We start from the raw sequence: 21,358 nt of genomic DNA on the forward strand, positions 1-21,358 counted from the left end.
GATAGTAAAATGCTCCAGTAAACATTCCCATCAACTAGGGAATAAAAATTAACACCGTTCTCCAGCCAGCACCGATGCTTCAACGCGGACTGATCAGTGTGGCTAACGGAGACGAATTTATACAGCGATCACTAGAAGCATTTTTCAAACAGAACATCAGAAACATACACTGGAAAAGCCTAGAAGTATAATGACGTAGATGTGTGGCGTAGCCGGGTGAAGTTGTGCCGAGGAGTAGGTAACAATCTGAGTGAAGGCAGTGTAGAGAAAAGTATTGCCGGAGTGATTAACGGAGTCCTTGAGGTTGGAATGTTAGAGTTAAACGAAAGTAATTCAAAATCGTTACAATTGCTGTCCTTTGATCAATTTGTACATACTATATTCTTTAATAATTCAATCAATCACCTCTATAGGTGTAATAGGATTAATGTTGTGGTTTTTCCTTTCAGTACCTCATGCGGGTAATAATGAATTCAAAATATTTACGCTAGTCACGAAATTATTGGAATGGAAAATCCAGTTCAATGACATTGTCATTTTTCTGTTTTTGAATTCCATACGTCATAGTGAAACATTTAAGCTTAATATATCCAAAAGTGTCGTCACATGCTTTAGGATGCAGATCAAGATTACGTTATTGAGATCCCTATTTTCACTCAGTTCATTACCAAGAAAGTTTTACTACCGTTGAATCGTCTTCCACTCACTCCTCATAAATATGTGAACTATTAGACGTGAATCAAAACTCGTTTTTGCAGAATTCGATTTCTTTACTATTCGTGATGCCCTGTTACTAATTGAATTGCTTTTTTATCTGTTTTACATGGCGTATTCAGAGAATAAGTAGGCAAGGGAATTGCTTTCTGTTCCTTTCCAAAAGTGTCTTGGAAGCAGATTCTCTCTCCACATAAAAACTTTCCGTATCCAAAGGTTTTAGATGTTAGGCAGCTCTCACATGCGCTTCTTACACACAAAATGCACGGCTGATTGTTTGAGGCTCTCAGAATCGTGCGTTTCAAATCTCACCGTGGGGTCTAATATACAGTTTATATATTTTTTCTTTATTGGCGATCATGTCTATCCTCCTCGTGCTGCCATTTACTCCCATGCCATAGACTTGAAATCCTTTCTCACGGAGCGTCTGTGCTCGTATTGACGACCATGTATGTAGTCCAGTTTCCTGATACGCTGTCGGGCATGAGGCGAGAACACAATACTGTAATAAGTCATGTCGCCAAACACTATTGAAGTATTGATGAAGACGAAACGGATGATGGTGATTGAAATTGGGTATCGAGGGGGAGGAAATCGGCTGTGGCATCCGAATATAAACTGTCCTGGCATTTGTCCGGAATTGAAATGGGGAAACCACAGCAAGTAAAGTTGTGCATTGTCGCTGATGAATTCAGACAGGACAGCCGACGGTGGGGTTCGAAATTGCTCGTTTCCCGAATGCAGATATTTGCTCTAGAGCCGTAGAACGAATACACGCACGACCACTCTACTCTGTATGTATGTATGTATGTATGTATGTATGTATGTATGTATGTATGTATGTATGTATGTATGTATGTATGTATGTATGTATGCTATAATAGGTGTTGCATGGCTGAGTAACTCATTTGGTGGTGTGCAGGCTTCCCGAGTTCAAGTTGGCAGGTTCGATCCCGCCTCAGTCCGGTGGTATTTGAAGGTGCTCAAATACGTCTGACTGTGACAGTAGATCTACCGGCGCATAATAGAACTCCTGAGGGACAAGATTCCGTCACCTCAGTATCACCGAAAACCATAAAAGTAATTAGTTGGACGTTAAACCACAAACATTATTATTATTATTATTATTATTATTATTATTATTATTATGATTATTATTATTATTATTATTATTATTATTATTATTATTATTATTATTATTATTATTATTATTATTATTATGATAAGAGCTATTTATTTCCCTTCATAGTTTGCGATGAGCGCTTCAGTATTCAAACCGATGTGTACCTTTTGGATAAGTTTTTTTTTCTGAGATATTTATGATCAGATCTTACATTGTTTTCGGGAGTATAGAAGTACGTTCTTTTATTCTGAGGTTTCCTTCCATTCCAAAATAATTCATAAAATTTCGCTGCGATTATACTTTGTGAAGTTGATTGAAATGTTGTTCCTCCTCTCCTATTTTACAGCCATTTATCTTCGCGTGTTATATCGTACACTAATCTTAGATTCTGGCCAAACGGTCAATTCTCTTTTTTTTTCAAATTCGAATATATTGTAGACGCATTTATATCGTAAGTAGCCTTTTATTTGGTAACCACTAGAAATGGTCAGTGGTGTCCAGCAATTCATGGGAGTATGTTACAGTTACAGATTCAGAGCCTGTAGGAGTGCAATACGTGTGTTAGACCGGATTCAGAATAAAGTTGATGCCCGAGTATAGTACAGAGATTTTCGACAGTATATTCATCAGTTTTGGGCTTAACTATATATAGTATTGTGGGATGTTATCTCAGGCAATTTTCGTTTGTTTAATTGAGTAAATATGGGTGTATGGTGAAGCCGATGAGCCTCAGAAAATATTATCTGTTGTGCACAAGGATTGTATAGTCTGGAACTCATGAGCCCCTGAGGCACTGTTGTGCGTTATGTGCAATTGGAACCTTATCCAGGGTGATACTCTGAATGACCTTCAAGATTACTAATGCCTGAAATGATGTTTGATGATCCCACATTTCTGATTTTTATGAGACCGTATAGACCAGATGTTTCGTGGTAGCCTCTAGATAATTCCCACTATGTCCAAGTAAAGCTTTATGTGTGTTACATACTATTTTGGTCTCAGTGATATTCGAATTCAAGAATTCATGAGGTAGATGTATTCCTTAGAACATTGTGTCCTTTTAACAACATCATGTTTAGTTATTGTCTCGTTTTAATAATGTCATGCCTTGGTAAAATACAAGTGTGGGAAATGATGGCTTCCTAGGAAGGTCGGGACAGCTTTATATTTTAATACATCCATTAGAGTTACTTTGGGATGCTGGATTTCATTAGAATATATTTTAATTGCAGGTTGTTAAAGTCCTCACTAATGACGAGCGTAGTTTAGGTGATGTAAGCATTCACTATCGGATTTCAGTAAACCATTGGACACAGGATGTTGACACGGCTTAGTATTATTTCGACGGTTGTCAATTTTAAGAGACTGAGTCAGCAGGATACGACGCAGGCGTGTATGCAGGTCTGCACCACCACGTGAAACCTACATCAACAGTCCTGGGTTCCAACTATTCATCTACGTGTGTACAAGTGGTTATTGCATTTATTTCCATTTGTGCTAAAAGGTCATAGAATATTTAAGAATCGTGGTTTGTTATTCTTTTCCTTGTTGAATAGTGTATGTACATTTCTGTTATTTAGCATTTGTTATGTTTTGAGTGTAAGCTGGACTGACTAAAAATGAAGCGGTTGCCTTCAGTAGGAATATACGTGTGATGATATCTTAGTTGTGTTTCTTTTTGTTTTGTGGGTCGTGAAAAGTGATAGAATAAATTAGTATGGAAGCGTTCTTTTACAGACCAAGCAAGTGATAGTGCTACTAACATTAACTAAAGCAAACCAGCCACATTGTGGGTTAACTGTTAACATGGTTTCTCAATACAAAGTGCCTTTTTAAGTAAAATTATCTGAAGTTAAAGTGAAATGTAATTATTCAATTTAGTTAATTAATCTTTATTTCAGAGTTGCTTAGTATATTTCTTAATCGTTTGCTTGTTCACTTGAAAATGTTGAGTTCATGTGCATATTTAAGCACTTTCAGTTTATTTACAACGTAAAATTTATTCAAATTATGCTAAAACTTCCTTATTTTTTCTCAGTTTGGAAATTGAATCTTCAGCATCATGTTTTGTTAAGGAGTGCGCTTTATTCCACTAAAATTTGATGATTGTCGACGACTGGTCTAAGTTATCTAGATTTATCTAAGGACCCATTGAATGTTTTTACGGTATTATGCGTTGATATTGTACTGTTGGATAACTCTGTCATGGAAAGTTTAGATCTCACACACTCAGGTCAAGTATGTTCAGGCTAATTTACCGTACGGTGACATATGTAATCAGTTTTTAATCTTTACGGTGTTTTTCGTTGTTAAAATACTTGGTAGACAAGGTGGAACGTAGTATTATGAAGAAAGTACATTCGTTTTGTTCAATTTTTTAAGAATGATAACCTTTGTTTGCTTTGTTTGATCTCACATAATTCTCTATAGTCGTTTTTTTCTATTTTTCCCCGTTTTTAACACTAATAAGTCTGAATTAGAAAAAATCGAGTCTTGTAATTTCAAATATTAAATCCTCTTTCGTATCCTGTCTATAGTTGTGAAGTGAGCCGAAGAAATCCTTGAGATATACAACAGTAAATCAGTATTTGTCTCCGCTGAAAAAGCGCCTTGAGAGGACCATAAGTTAAAGGGTACAGTACGTATATGAATATATATTCTTGTAACTTATGTATTACAAGTAGCTTTCCGTCGCACAGACACAGATATGTCTTATGGCGTCGATGAGATAGGAAAGGGTTAGAAGTGGGAACGAAGCGGTCGAAGCCTTAATTACGGTATAGCCACAGCATATGCCTGGTGTGAAAACGGGAAACCACGGAAAATTATCTTCGGAGCTACCGACAGTGGGGTTCGAACCCATCACCTCCCGAATAGGTCTACTGCATACTGGCCGCACTTAAGCGACTGCAGTTATCGGGCTTGGTGTTATGTATGTATGTATGTAGTATGTATGTATGTATGTATTTCTTTTTTTTGCTAGTTGCTTTACGTCGCACCGACACAGATAGGTCTTATGGCGACGATGGGACAGGAAAGTGCTAGGAGTGGGAAGGAAGCGGCCGTGGCTTTACTTAAGGTACAGCCCCACCATTTGCCTGGTGTGAAAATGGGAAACCACGGAAAACCATCTTCAGGGCTGCCGACAGTGGGGTTCGAACCTACTATCTCCCGAATACTGGATACTGGCCGCACTTAAGCGACTGGAGATACCGAGCTCGGTATGTTTGTATGTATGTATGTATGTATGTATGTATGTATGTATGTATGTATGTATGTATGAATGTATGTATGTATGTATGTACATCATCGTTCGGTGATTAGCCCAGGAGAACTCGCACTGATATTATTTCACCAGAACTCGCGCGCGGTCTTTTCGACCGCACAGAATCCATGGGCCATTATTTAATGCACAAATTATTTTTTCGAACACAATACACCAAACTGTCATATCAGAGATTTATTACACAAATGTATGTCTAATCAGCTGAGAAAATATTCTACAAGACACAAAATAAAGATATATTCATTTCAATTGACTACTTTGAACATCTGTCCGTCAGAACTTATGGCTACCGATGTTTAAAAATTGAACCATGGAAATGTAAAATGCACCTGCTAAATGAGAATGTTTCACTATATTCCGTTTTATTTTACGGCCTGTTTTACACATTACATGAGCATCCCAACTTGTTTTACTATCCTTACTAAGCAGATGTGGTACTTGATCAAGCTCCTCGCAAGGATTGCCTATATCATCTTCAGATTCGCTAGGCTCCCCACTTTCCGTATCATATTCACTTTAATTCACTGAATGATTCTCGTCATCAGATGCTGTAGTGTCATCTTCAAACAAATAGCGCCTTGCAGTTTGCTGTTGTCGTTGAAGAGCTCGGTTCACTGATTCTTCTTTTTCTACGCTTCGCAGAAGTTGATCAATCCTCTCTATTTCCTTCGGATCCATGTTTTCTAACTCGAAACATAACACTACACGCAGAAAGAACTATTAAGACTCGCAGTACGGAACACAAACAAAAGAACAACGCTAAACGCAAGGCCTCGCGCGCGGTGGAAAAGACCGCAACTTGTGTCGAGGTCAGAGTTTCTTCCTCCCGGTAACAATGGACAACAAAATTAGATTAACTGTTACTGCACTAGCGTTGTCAACTCTCCAGCGGAGGATAAGAGAAGCAACAGCAAGACGAGATGCAAGTTCATTGCAGATTACAAGTGAATAAATGAATGTGCGGTCGAAAAGACCGCGCGGCGAGGCCTCGCGGGTTAGTTTATGTATTTCTTTGTCATTAACCTGTAGAGTGGTATTACTTTCCCATCGTGCTACGTGGCAAAGTAGAGATAGCCAGTGCGAATTACGTGAATTCTTTACCTAACTAAACAACTGTCGAGCAGATGTGGCAAGAATAGCTCGTGATAAGGGGTCAGTAACACGCACATACATTTGAGAGCTACCGCGTGTTCATAGAGAACCATCATGCACTGTCCATGCGCGCTGTTCACTATTCAGGAGCTAAATGTAACTTACTCCTTCTGTCATACGTATAACTCTCCCCACTTCACTCCATCATGACTTTCGCCCGAATGCAAATCATGTATTGAGACTTACATCCAATGAGACGTAAGGTGTACAAACTACTCCCTAAAATTTGCAGTTTCTTTTCTATTCAATTACGCACCAAGAGCCAGGTGAATCTTTCAGCACAAGCGAATTTACGTATTTTTTTCACATGCTTACATTTTTTACTTCTTTTATATTTGATGGACGAGGATATAAAATAAAATTCTGTGACACTAGTCAAGTACTTCGGAAGTCACTGTGTAAAGCGCAACCAGGAAAGAACAAATTAAAATAAAAGGAAAACAGATGGCGTTCTTCTCTTTCATATATCAGCAAAATACGTGTTCGAAATACTTTAGCCAGCCAGAACAAACCCAACCGGAAAGGAAGCGACATACTCATTTCCCCTTGACGAATTATTGTAGCATTAGCAAAAGTGAAAAATTAAATCCTACAGAATACAAAACTAAGTATGATCTCGACTGTTATTCTATTTTCATTTTATTCTTCCATGCCCTTGAAACGCCTTTTTAACAGTACATGAAACATGTTTACAAACTAACGATAGTTAAACATAAAAGTGTTCCTCAGTGCAGCGAAAGCTTGAGTAAGTGGTCAATTTTCAACAGGACAAAGGTATATGCACTCAAATTCTGAAAAAGACGACAGATGCCATTTCCCTGTACTTCAAAATGCTATGCATTTGTTCATAGTGTATTTTACAAGAGGATTGTTTAATGGCTGTGATAATTGAATGATAAAACAAGTCCACCTCCATACTAGGCATGAAGAAGGTCTTAGTAGGTTGTGAAGGTATAAACGATATCGGAACAACCAGCGGTACCACACAAACGCCAAGGCTTTTTTCCGGAAACAGAGAAAAAATAATGAAAATAATAATATTAATAATAATAATGTTGTGGGCTTTTGTGATCATGCCGTGTCAAGAAAACAATATGAAACTCTTTACTTTTCGCAGTGAAATTTGTTCCGAGTCTTCAGACAAAAATCTCGACTGTTCACGAGGAAGTATTCTACAATAATGAGGGTTTGAATTTAAGAATGTTTTACCGTTGGAGCTGTAGTGGTACGCTCTTTCGTCACGAGGTGGCTCACTGTATGCTTGCATAGCGCTCCAAGAGGGACTTAAGGACAATATTAAGCTCCAATTATGATGTTCTATCACAACGTGTGTGCGTGTCTAGTATCAAGAGGACATCAGACGAATCAGGGACGAATGTGTTGGAATAAATAAACATATACAAATAAAAAAAAAATAAAAAAAAAAATTCAACGAAAAACACCAGGATGGAATAGAAAAGAGTTGAAGTATGGAAAGAAAGTATGTGGGGAAAACCAGAGGATGATAGTGATGCGTGGTGGTGTGAGAGGTTGGGGTGGGATTCTCTATGCTCATAGAAGAACGCAAGTAAATCGGCTCTCCATAGAAGCGAATTTGGTAGGTGAACAGAAGTAGTGTGTGGTGTGGAGACTTGCAGATCTGTGGAACTCGTGTCCGTGTTCACGTTGAGACCAGTTTTGAATCGATATGGTTGTTTATATTAGAATGATGTAAAATGGAGTTCCTTCATCCTAATAGATCTATAATAATAATAATAATAATGTTATTTGTTTTACGTCCCACTAACTACTTTTTAAGGTCTTCGGAGACGCCAATAGATCTATCAACCGTAGTGCCAGCCGTAGTGCCAACGAAATCGAACAGGTGGTGAGAAAGGCATTGGACGAGGTCGTGCTCTCCGAAACTTCGTGGACAGTATTGTGAGTGCAATAGCGAGGCAGGTAACGGAAATTGTAAGGAAAGAACTTGAACGTAGTCTCCAGCTCAATGCCAAATTCGTGAAGGAACTAAACAAAAAAACCCGGAGTGCTACGAAAAAGAAATAAAACATCTCAAAGGAGAAGTTGAGGCGAAGTGCGACTCCCTGGAACAATACCAAGGAAGGTAAAGTTTACGTCTGTGTGGTATTGCTGAAAGTGAGGGCTAGAACACAGACGACATTGTAGTGATTCTCTTTAAATAAACTGGAGGCTGCGGTAAGCAATTGTGACATTGACAGGAGCCACCGTGTAGGACATAAGGTGCTCGGAAAACCTCGGCGCATCATTGTGAAGTTCACGTCCTTTCACTCCAGGCATAGGGTTTTCGCACGGAAGTGCCAAATAAAAAGAACACCTACCACGATACGTAAGGACTTGACTGCAACTGGGTCTAGCAATTTTGAAGGCTGCCATCACTGTTCATGGACTGAGGAACACTTGGACTGCTCACGGGGATATCATAATTACTGTAAGTTGGCAGATGGTGCAAGGCGTCGTATCAACCGCATGGGTAATATGCAAACGTCACTGAAACACTACAGAACTGCATTCGCTTTTAATGTGACTACCTAAATATTGTCTTCCCTTGCATTCATAGTAGAAATACACTAAAGTTAACTTTCACGTTTTCTTTCTCCTCTTTATCTCTCCATCCCTCCCTCTCTCTCTCATTCATACTCTGTCCTATTACACACTTCCTACCACATCTTTAATACACCAAGTATCTGTTTTCCTAGTAGGCCTATAGCTTCGCTAATTGAGCCATCTAGTTCAAAATTAGATTCATTTGTGTGATTTACCTTGTAAAATTTGTCTGTAGTGTGTTATGTCACTCGTATTAACCTCGCATTGTTTATTTATTTCTACGGTAATCAGTATTGTTTGAATTGTATTTAACCGTAGTACTCTCGTTGTTCTGTTTTAGTTTTAGTTTTCTGTTCCGAAGTTGGCATACCTTTTAGCACACAAGAACATGCTTCTAACAACTGCGGGCCTATGCGCGTATTCCTTTACCTCCATCCAATAACCCCCCTGTTCCGTTGACGCCCCCCTTCACTTACACATAGCATAGGTCCTCTCTCAGCCCCTACAACCTTGAAGGATACTGTGAAACAATTTCCAAGAGCACTTAACCTTTCTCACCTTAATGCAGTCATTGCTGTCCCAAACGCGCATGGATTAAGTGCATAATATGCTTTTTTCACGCCAGTTCCATGCAATTCGTATTACGAAAACCTCGCTGACCAGCAAATGTCCAAGCACAGCTACGCCCTTCTGCGTAATTATCACGAGGGTAAAGTTGGTGGTGGTGTGAGGCGAAGTGGGTGTTTATGTTTTCAGAGACATCATCCCTCAAATGATTAGCCATTCACCTTAACAGTATGAATGTAAGCCAGAAATTTTGTTTGTAGAGGTAACATTGTCTACAGCGAAATGCTTGCTAGGAGTGGTTTACAGGCCTCCAAAAGTAGGGTATTTGACCGACCTTGAGACTGAAATACTAAACCTTCTGCCAGACTATGAACACGTTATTATAATGGGAGACTTCAACAAAAAATTGTTAGACAGTACTACAGCTGCTACTCGACAATTTCGTAATACTTTCGAAGCATATAACATGAAAATTTTACCCCTCGGACCTACCCACCACACTAATTGCAGTCATACTCTTCATGATTTAATAATAACAAACAATTCAGCGAAGGTTCTGCAACGTGGACAAACATCAGCCCCGGGACTATCTGTCCTACCAATTACAAAGCCCGAAACCGAGGACAAAATTTTTATCATTCAGAGACCTCAGACGAATTGAGGCAGACAAATTGGAAGGAGATGCGCTTTCCGTGCCGTGGATGGAGATAAATCGCGCCAATAATGTAGAAGAAATGCTTTCAACATTTAATGACGCAGTAACGCAACTCTACGATCGGCACGCCCCAGTGCGTACGACAAAGTGTCCCAGAGCTCCTACACCGTGGATACATGACGAAATTTACCACCTAATGGCTAAACGAGACACTGCTCATAGACGATACAAACACAACCCAACGGAAGTGAACCACCAGACTTATAAAACACTGCGTAATAAAACGACCTCTAAAATTCGAAGCGCTAGACTACGTTACAGCCATAACATGATTAGACCTAACGTACTTCCTGCGACGATGTGGTAATCTATGCAATATTTTAGCATCAATAAACAGAAATCTAACGATCAACTAAATCTTAGCGTAGATGAATTAAACGAACATTTCACCTTATGAACAGGGATTAATTCGGTCGTGAAAGAGAAAACAATTAACTCATACGATTACACGTCATCTCCACACAGGGATAAATTTTACTTCAGTCACGTCACACCGCATGAATTGATTGACTCAATAAAATGCATCAAGACGAAGGCTAGGGGCGTGTATAATATAGGCCACGAAATCCTCATTAAAATTCTCCATCACATCATTAAATACATTGATGAATATCTTTAAGTATTCACTGCAACAGGGACTTAACCAGAATTATTGATAATGGCCGTAGTTCGCCCGTTTCTGGCAATAAGACTGGCAATGGACATCAGAGTCTATCGGCCGATTATCATCTTATGTGTATTGTCAAAAGTTTTAGAATTCATAGTTCATCAGCAGATTACCAACTATCTTCCTAAACACAATATCGCCGGTTTCCACAAGTCTTGCTTTAGATCAAGACACAGCACTTGTAGTGCATTAAAACATGTGACTGATGACATATGGCAAGCTGTGGACAACAAACAACTGACATTTATAGCATTATTGGACTTAAGTAAAGCTTTCGACGCTGTTGACAGGTACATATTTATATCCTAATTAAATATTTTAAATTATCCGCGAGTGCACTCCAGTGGATCAATTCCTGTCTCAACGGCCGCCGTTAGTGTGTATTTAATAACAACAATGCATATTCCAATTGGTGTACCGTTGACGTGGGAATACAGGGACGATCTGTACTGGGCCCCCTATTTTTCTCTTTGTATATAAATAGCTTAGCTTCCGGATTAAAACACTGTAAATACCACTTATACGCAGACGACTTACAGATATACACAAACAGTAAATCCTAAAACCTACACTCAGATACACTTCACCTGAATGAAGACTTGATGACCGTAGTCATATGGACCTAAAATCACGGATTAAAATTAACCCTTCAAAATCCCAGGCAATAATTATTGCTTAAATAAATCACTCTGAAACTCAATCGAACAACGTTACCACAGTTCTCCATAAGTGGTACTCCCCTAGGCACATCCAAAACATAAGGAATCGGTATAATATTTGAAGAACATCTGTCCTGTTCTGTCCAAGCTATATCTGTGTGTAGAAAAATATATGGAACTCTACACTGTCTCGGTAAATTAGAATTCACTTTCCCTTTTAAACTAAAGAAAATGCTTGTTGAATCACTCGCATTACCTCATTTTGACTATTGCGATATAGTTTACAACAACCTAGGAGTAGAATGGGGAGGAAATTACAGTGTGCTCAGAATGCTTGTATAAGATTTATCTGTGGACATTTTTACGCTGACCATGTCACACCGTCGTACACGCGGCTCAGGTGGCTCCGCCTGCAAAACGATGCACCTTCGTACTCTTTGATTTTTGAACAATATTCCTAAACTTTATTATCCAGCCTATCTCCGTGATCGCATCGCAGACCATAACATAAATACCCGATCGTGCAGCACCAAGTGTTTATCTCTTCCCGTACACAGAACATCAATCTACACGAAACCATTCACTGGTACCGCAGCCCGACAATGGAATCTCTTACAAGTGGACGTCAGAAGAATGTCCAGCAGCTCTGCTTTTAAAAATGCCTGTATCGAAATACTAGGTAAGCATGCATGAAACATTAAGTTTTGGGCCTGAAAACACCTCCCGCTACTTCCTCTTCATCATTATTTTCCTCTCCCTGTCACAGATATTCTTCTCCTTCGTATTACTAATCATTCTCTTCACCTCTAATTTTAAGATGATATACCGGCATCTTCTTTAAATTTATATGTTTTTGTAACTTTCAATTAAGTAGTTTATCTAGCACTTATTATTTATATATTTTAATATACTCTACTTACGATGTATATCATATACAGTAAGCGACATGATTTTTCATGTCTGATATGAATTGATGTGTATTATATAGATGATTTTTATGTATGATATGATTTTTCCTTAATATCGCTACGTATTATTATTTTAATTAATACCATTACTGTTAATATTGTTAATATTTTTTCATATTACTGTCATCAGTCGTTGTTATTAGTATAATAGCGTTCTACGTTAAGACTGGTTAAGTGTAAGAAAGGGAGTACATCCCTCATTTTCCCGGAATAATACATATTATTATTATTATTATTATTATTATTATTATTATTATTATTATTATTATTATTATTATTATTATTATTATTATTATTATTATTATTATTATTATTACTATTATTATTACCGCTGTACAAACGTTATGAATCTACGGTATTAACACCTAACACAGAGGTTGTAATGATCCAAATGGTGTTGACAAATGGACGAATTTGGAAAACACCGAAACCCAATAACTATTTAGAAAGGACAGGAAAGGGAACCACCTACGTAAATCCTTAATGGCTGACAACCACGTATTATTTAATTGATAGCTAGCGCCCCTGTTGAAATCGATAGGATTTTTACGTATTTCCACAGCTTGCCGTATAATCCTAGACCTGTGGTGTTTAGTGTGGGGGTAGAGCTCGAACATCATGGAACACGTCATCATGACCCGAAGACAGGGCATGCTCATCTGTTGCTGACTTCTCTGGCTTGTTGAGGCGGATATTTCTTTGGTGTTCCTTGATGCGAGTCCCAATTGACCGGCATGTATGGCCAATATATACCTTGTCGTAAGTACAGAGAATTTTGTACACGTCGCGGTGTAATAGTGGAGACAATTTGTCCTTGCTGTTACTTTACCTTGAGCAATCTTTGTGACGGTGCCAACATGGTTTCTCTATATCGTATTTGCGGAGGACCTTGGCAATTCAGTCTGTGGTATTATGAATGTAAGGCAGACAGGCATTTCCCTTCACTTCTTTCCTGTGAGTTTTTTTAGTTGCACCTCTGGATGCAAGTCTCTGTGAATCTGTACATCGTTGTAACCATTACCCTTGAACGTGACTTTGAATGTGTCCATCTCCCGCTGGCTATTTGATGGCTCGCAAATTCGTGTCGCTTTCCTGATGAGTGTGGAGAGAATGCCCTGTTTATGTGCCGGATGGTTCTGAGAATCTGCATGGAGGTAGCGATTTGCGTTAGTAGGTTTACGATAGACGGCATGTCCTAAGGAGCCGTTTGGTTTCCTTCTTACTCGAACATCCAAGAAAGCAAGACATCAGTCCGTCTCCATGTGGTGTAGAAATACATGGAGTTTCTATAGTTTCTCGGCCCATACCACAAATGTGCCATCAACATACCTCCACTAAATAACAGGTTTGCCTGGCACCGAAGCTCTGTTCCATGGTGTATTTATTACTTTTTATTTCTTCTACCCCATTCATACCTGATTCGTCTCATGTCCTCTCTGATACTCCTCACGCACACACGGTCTGGTGAATATCTTAATTGGAGCTTAATGTTGTCAGCTCCCGCTTGGAGCGCTGTGCTATCATACAGCGAGCCACCTGGTGACGAAAGAGCGTACTGCTACAGTTCTCCAACTGTAAAGCACTCTTAAATTCATTCCCTCATTATTGTTGAAGACTTCCTCATGAACAGTCGAGATTTTCTGAAGACGCGGAGCAGAGTTCTCTGCGAAACGTAAAGAGTTTTCTTGACACGGCATAAGCCCAAAAGCCCATAACATGTGTAGAAGTACGGGCCGTGAAAGCATCAATGTTAAAATTATACTGGTTTTACAACCCTGCTAACTATTTTTGACGGTTTTCCGAGACGTCGAGATGCCGGAAGTTAGTCGCGTAGGGAGTTCATTCTTGTGCCAGTAAATCTACCGACACTAGCACTTTCAAATATTAGCGTAATGTGCCAGGATCGAACCTGCCAATTTGAGGTCAGAAGGCCAGCGCCTCAACCATCTGAGCCGCTCAGCTCGTCATATTTTAATGAAAAGGAAATCTAGCCCTTATTTTTTTGTATTTAAACGGAAATTAACAAAAAAGAAACAGATGAAGGTTCTTTGAAAAATTTCGGATGTTGTCGGGTTTTATATAGGTACAGTAGCAGTAAAGCAGGCAACGCCCCATAGTAATTTACTGTTAGGTATTTGGCTATAACAAATGGCTAAAGGGTAAATTAAATGTTAATAATCTAATTTTAATTTCTTAATTAGTGAACTCGGCTACATTTCGTACTGTCTTCTCAGGTCGTTAAGTTTCGGTATTATGACACATTAATGTAGTAGTTGTGTCATGTCTGGCTCTTACGGCATCGCGGCCAATAGCTGTTTGTACTTAGCGCCTATAACGAAAGCTTTTCTTTTTTTTACTTTTACAATTGGCTTTACGTCGCACTAACACAGATAGCTTTTAAGGCGACGATGGTATAATAAAGGGCTAGGTTTGGAAGGAACCGGCGGTGGCCTTAATTAAGGTACAGCCCCAGAAATTTTCCGGTGGGAAAATTGGAAAACACGAGAAACCATCTTCAGGGCTGCCGACAATGGGGTTCGAACCCACTATCTCCCGAATGCAAGCTCACAGCCGCGCGATCCTAGCCGCACGGCCAACTCGCTTGGTTGTAAAGAAAGTCTGACTTAGGTAGATGTGATGTATGTACTGTATATCTGCACGTATTTGTAACTGTAACTGAGGTACGGTACATCATGTTTAAAATCCTCCAGGAATAATTAGTGACAAATTTGGGAACTGAACATTGGACATCCATGCAGGAGGATATTCATCCCTCCCCCCCCCCCCTTTTGATCATTGTTTGGTTATACTGTACCCATCAAAACTCGGCGGCAAAACTTCAGTAATAGGATGCTCATATAGAGAGGACAAAGAAAAAAGGCATGACGCCATGAGTTACATATTTACATTTATCCGACAGTTAACGCCAGCTAAAAAACACTGTTCAGCTATCAGATAAAATGGTCAAAATGAATTCCCATTGCCTAAATTCAAGCCTCCACTCTTCTTCGCATCGATTCCTTAAAATAATATAAATGCCTGGTGTAGTTATTTCGTGAAAAAACAATTGTGGATTTTGTGTCATAATGAATATCCATATTGGATCCTGAATATTTGTTATTGCTTAATATTCACATTTAATCACAGTAGGCCTTTTTAAGTAACATAATATTGATCAGTAACATTGTTATCATTTCCAGCAAAAGAATACTGAGTCGTTATGACGGGTAAATAGTACGAAATCTAATATTATGAAGCTGGAAATACGATTACATCACATCCGTATGACATAATAGTGATCAGCGGTACGAAGGAAAATCCGAAGGAGAAATGTAATGCTGTACTTTTTCTTTACAAAGTGAACACATTTTCGGAGGATACATTTTGTATGAATTTAATGCAGATCAGTCATAGAAAATTGTTTTCGTTTCATCAGGGACACTGATTGCCTGATGAAATGAATCAAAAATTATGTTTGGGAACATCTAGCCTACTGAATATGTTTTATCATCTCATAAACTCCACATGAATAGGTAGTACAATGGATCTGGAGGTATTCTTTCGCGATTGTTATACGTATGTTATAGAAGACCTAGTCCAATGGTATCCATAAGCACATTTCCTTAAATATATCATTGAGTGATTCCATAAGTACTCTTAGTGTCACGAAAACATGCCATCGACCTACATACATTTCTATGAAAAAGTCATAATGCAGGATTTACTGTTGTAATCCTTTAATACGTGAAGGTTTGTCACAAAATATTTGAGCCTGATATTGGTGGATTCCATTACAGCCAATAACTGGCGATGAAATTCCCTGGAAATTTCAACGTCTCACAGCATCTTGCGGTTATTATGGCACGGTACCTGTCTGCCGTATTGTTCTAAGCGGAATGATGAAATATTTGGTTCGACCATCGATCGCATTCCATTTATAGGATTCTTGTCCAATAACAACGAGAGGGAAGAAAGTCATATTGAATGGTATGCTCTCCAATATTTGAGCAAAAGCATGAGAGAGCTTATAAAATGTTTTCTTTACCCACGGATTTCTTATAGGAAAATGACCTTGTTTGAGGAACGGCATAGTATTAACAACTGTAATGGTTGAACGATAGTGTTCATTGCAAATATACGTAAGATATGTGTGTTTGAAAGATTGCCTTTCTCTCTATACATGGCGGTTGTATCATAATGCACATCATAGTAAGGCCAAATTCCATGCAGAATGACGACTCCGTACATTCAAACCGCTTGTATGAAAACAAATGGTACATATGAATCAGTAACACAATGCAGTTCGTAGTAGACTGACCGTTCTTCGTTATGTTTGCCGTAAATTTAGATATATGCGTATCTGAATCTATAGTTTGGGTTCACAGAAAATCTGTGACAGTTCCTGCCACGTACAGGACCATTTCCGTCATATTTCACGACTTTCCTCTGAGTCTGCTTGGCTCTGAAACAACCTGCCAGTTGAAACTAAGCAACACTTCCTACCTGAGTTCTGCCGCAAAGCGAAGATTATGAGATAGTAAAATTGATAGAGTGAGATGTTGGACGACAGAGAAATAATGAACCTGTGTGTGCGCGTTTACGAAAGAGACAGGAAGAGAATAGTTGTCAGCTTGCATTCGGGAGATCGTGGGTTCGAACCGAACTGTCGGCAGACATGAAGATTTTCTCCCATTTTCACACCAGGCAAATTGCAAACAAATAAAAGTGTGTTTGGGAATGTGTGTGTGTGTGTGTGTGATTAATGGAATGCGCAATTGAGATAAATGTACTGTACATATCGTAAATATCTATAACTATGTAAATAGTGTACATATTACCTAGTACTTAGTTCATCCATGAAGATAGAGACGCAAATGTGTAAGTGGGATCGCCCTTTCTTTATCTTCCATCCTTAAATTATCGCAATGTTTGGTAAATAAAAAAATAATAATAACAGTAATAATTCGTCAAGTGCTTGTTTGGGGTCAATAATAATCCTGGATTGAGAATAATCTATACAGTATAAGTAACATTATAATTGTCTGTACATTTCAGATTTTTTTTTTTCAAATTTCGTATTTTTCTTTGATAAGGCATATAAATGTCGAAAATAGGTTCAGTTTAAAACAGTATTTCCGATAATGTAAACATCCGGATAACAAATAAGTCATTAAGAATTTTTTTTTTGTTTTTTTTGTTCGTGTCGACATCACGGAAACAAAAGCGGAACAGAACTTTTTGAAACTCGGTATATAAGTTCAGGGATAAATAAGGGGTGCTCTAGGCTATATATTATCTCATTAGTATTCAGTAAGGGACCGAAACAAGAATTGTCCAGCTTCTCCGTTGATATTTGGCTCATCTGAAAACTGTACATAAGAAAAGTTGTGAAAAATAAAATTTGTGTTGTTATAATGTTTCATGCATTTTTTCGTACGAGGAATAATAACAGAGACAGCCACGATTACTATACCTGTTCACAAACATTCAAATATCTCCGCAAATATTAGTTCAGTCTTAGACGTGTACATAACAATTGTAGAAAATTTGTTTTTCAACCTTATGTGTTTTATACATGTTCACGCCCACGACATTTATTAATGGAGATATTCACTAATTTACGTCTTTTTCGCTAAGTCCTTCAACGGCGTGAATCGCTTACATGGATATCGTCGTTGCCGGGACAAAATCTCCTGTGTGATAATATTTTTGAAGAAATACCGACCCGCAGCTCATACATTATAAAGAGCGAGAATGCCTTAACAACATGCAAACAATATTGCACCTCAGATGACAGAACTTTACCGGCCAAAGTTATAAGCTGAAATATTTCACAGAGGAGGGTTTTTTTTCCCGTCAGCGACGATATATTTTTCAGTCGTCTTGGTGACGAACTTTCTAATAATACAACATTGTGATTGTTTTAGTAAGCTGAAAAACGGATATTAGCCCCTATGGATGATTTTCAGATGACTAGGGAAATGGGAGGGAATACGTGAAGGAAATATCACTCGAAGAACGACGAAAAGGGGAAGTGTAAAAAAGGGGTGTGGAAACCTAGGTGTCGAATTCTCTGTCTTCACTGAGCTGGAAGAAATAAAATGTGATCACCTTCAATGTATTAAGTCCCATAAACCTATAATCCATGATATTACACGTGTTTGTCATGTTTTGTTCTATGTTGTTGTTCGATATTTTGGGTTCTTGGGAAATAAGGTTAAGATTAAATGAGACATATAGGGCACCGAGGCACAGCAAGCATACAGGAGGGAGGTGGGTTGAATAAGCAGATGGTCCTAGATAACGGCAGAAACATGCGCGTGACAGTTAGGCAGGTTAGGGCAGCGAACCTGCAGCCTTGTCTGGAATCTGTGAAATATGATTCAAGAACGGAGTGATGCATTGTTCTAGGTAGTGGCTTGCGAGTCTATATTGGATGACAAGACACGCTATTACAATCCAGGCTTTACATACATACTCTATTATATTTTCCTTGTTATATATTTCTTCTATTATAAGCTGGAAGGAGAAATCTATAAAGCTATAGAAGGAATAATGTTTTACCATTTGCCATGATATTACACTAACTATATTTAGTTAGGTTGTACTCTGTCCCTAATTCCCGCTAGATATAATTACAGGTGGAATTATACCATAATCAACCCGTTAACGGTCCTACGATAATAATAATAATAATAATAATAATAATAATAATAATAATAATAATAATAATTTGTCTGGCCAGGATTACCCGCTACGGGATGCAGTTGACCGTAAATTAACAGACGTTACAAGGTACTTCCCACGTAATAGACTGGACTGGTAGCCAATGACTTGACAACATGACTGTGAAACCGCATTTTTGCTTATGCATAGGCTCTTCAAAAATGAGGTAACAAACACTCGCGCGGAGAAACTTAATTTTAGAGGCAGATAATAATGGTACGCAATAGTAGAGCACTGATACGCGTTACTATTCAATGCAGTCACCACCTTTATGCTAGGACTTGTTACAACGATACACCAAACTATGCCGACATGGACGAAATCCGCGTCCAGACCCTGAAGCCACATCATGACGGCATACTGAACGGCCGTACCATCGTTGAATAGCTTAGCACCCAGGTGGAAATCACTGGTTGCCAGGCCATATATGTTGGGAATAGGGTTAAGATGGTTGGTTTTCTCACCAGGGGATCGACAGTGACTGCTGGTACACTGGAGCGTTTCCGGTAGGAGTTGCGATAAAGCGCGAAAATGCTAGACTACACGCAGCCAACAGCACTTTGAATTGCTATGACGCTCCCGTTGGAAGGTACTGGACTATCCTCTGTACAGCTCCGACGTGGCACCCTGTGATTTCCATCTCATCGGACCACTGAAGAAGCACCAGGATGGTAAGCGATTCAACAATGGTATGGCCATTTAGCCTGCCACCATGATGTGACTTCCGGGAATCGACGCAGATATCTTCCATGCCGGTATCCATGCCTTGGTGTACTGCTGGAACAACTCTTTAGACAAGAATGGTGACCATGCTGAATGGTCATGCGTATCGATGCCCCACTAGTGTGTATTCTTATATCTGCCTGTAAAGTAATGTTTCTCCGTCCGAGTTCTTGTTGCCTTATTTCTTGAAGCTATCTTGTAGTTTACTGAGCATGGTTTGAGCCGGGTTACTGTTGGTTTGAATATGGATTATGGTGGGTTCGGACACCATTGTCGGCAGCCCAGAAGATGTCTTTCCGTTGTTCCCCATTTTCATACCATGCAAATGCTGTAGCTGTACTTTAATTAATGTTATGGTCAGTCCTTTCCCAATTTCATCATATCGGCACCGTACATACTGTCCGAGTCGGTTGCGACGTAACATCAATAGCAATATTTATTATTATATTTCTACAGGTTATCAAAACAGTAGAGTATATAGACATAAATTATCATATAGTTGCTCTTCTAAAATGAAAACATTTTGTTAAATGGATTTTGAATAGATATGTTCGACCTTTTATAATGGAAATGAAGAGAATAAAGTTATAGTGTATTCCGAATGCTATTAAATTTTGGATGAAATATTGATGCAATTAAGGATTTTATAACGGGATGCCGTTTGATTTTTCTACAATCGTTTTCTAATCTCTGATATCATTGGCAAAATAACATATCTTGAACTTGGCCAACGTAACTTTTATATGATTTCTACTAACTCAGAATGAATTGAATTTTGTTTGCATTTAGCATTGGAATGTATTGTGAATAAATATATATCGATGGCCTAGAATGAATACCTCGTATCTCACAAAGTTCTTCCTATCCACTATTTCCCTTGAGACTAGTTACGCCTCCCAGCCACACATGAATATGCAGTCCATCAGAACAATGTTCGTTGTGTTACTTTTTCCTATACAGATGTGTGAAGGAAAATGAACCTTACCTTACCGTACCATAGGAAAGAATGTTTGCGGACGCATTTCCTAACTCCTAGAGTATAATTTTTATAAGGTTCATTTTCCTTTAATTGTAAGCATAGGAACATAATCCCAACGAACGTTGTTATGTGGCTGGAAGGCGTGGCCAGTTTTAAGGAATATAATGGGTAGGAAGGACTTTGTGAGATACGAGGTATTCAATCTAGGCCATCGATATTAGGTGAAATATACTGCTCAGAAAAGAAATTCGGCCATTTTGTATATGTTCATACCTCCATGATACACAGACATATTAAAATGACGCAATGAAAAGAAACATTCTTCTTTGCAACAATTTAAAATTGAAATGAAAATCTTTCCTTTGACACTCAACACACGTCATTACATAACGTGACATAAATAAACTGGTGGTCATACACCGAAATCGATAAGTGGTATTTGAGCGCCTTAATACGGAATATTGTCACCCCTCGCATGGATAACAGGTTCACAACCCCTTGTCTTTGTTCTAAA

This window comes from Anabrus simplex, chromosome 2, assembly GCF_040414725.1.
Source record: "Anabrus simplex isolate iqAnaSimp1 chromosome 2, ASM4041472v1, whole genome shotgun sequence".
Classification (NCBI taxonomy): domain Eukaryota; kingdom Metazoa; phylum Arthropoda; class Insecta; order Orthoptera; family Tettigoniidae; genus Anabrus; species Anabrus simplex.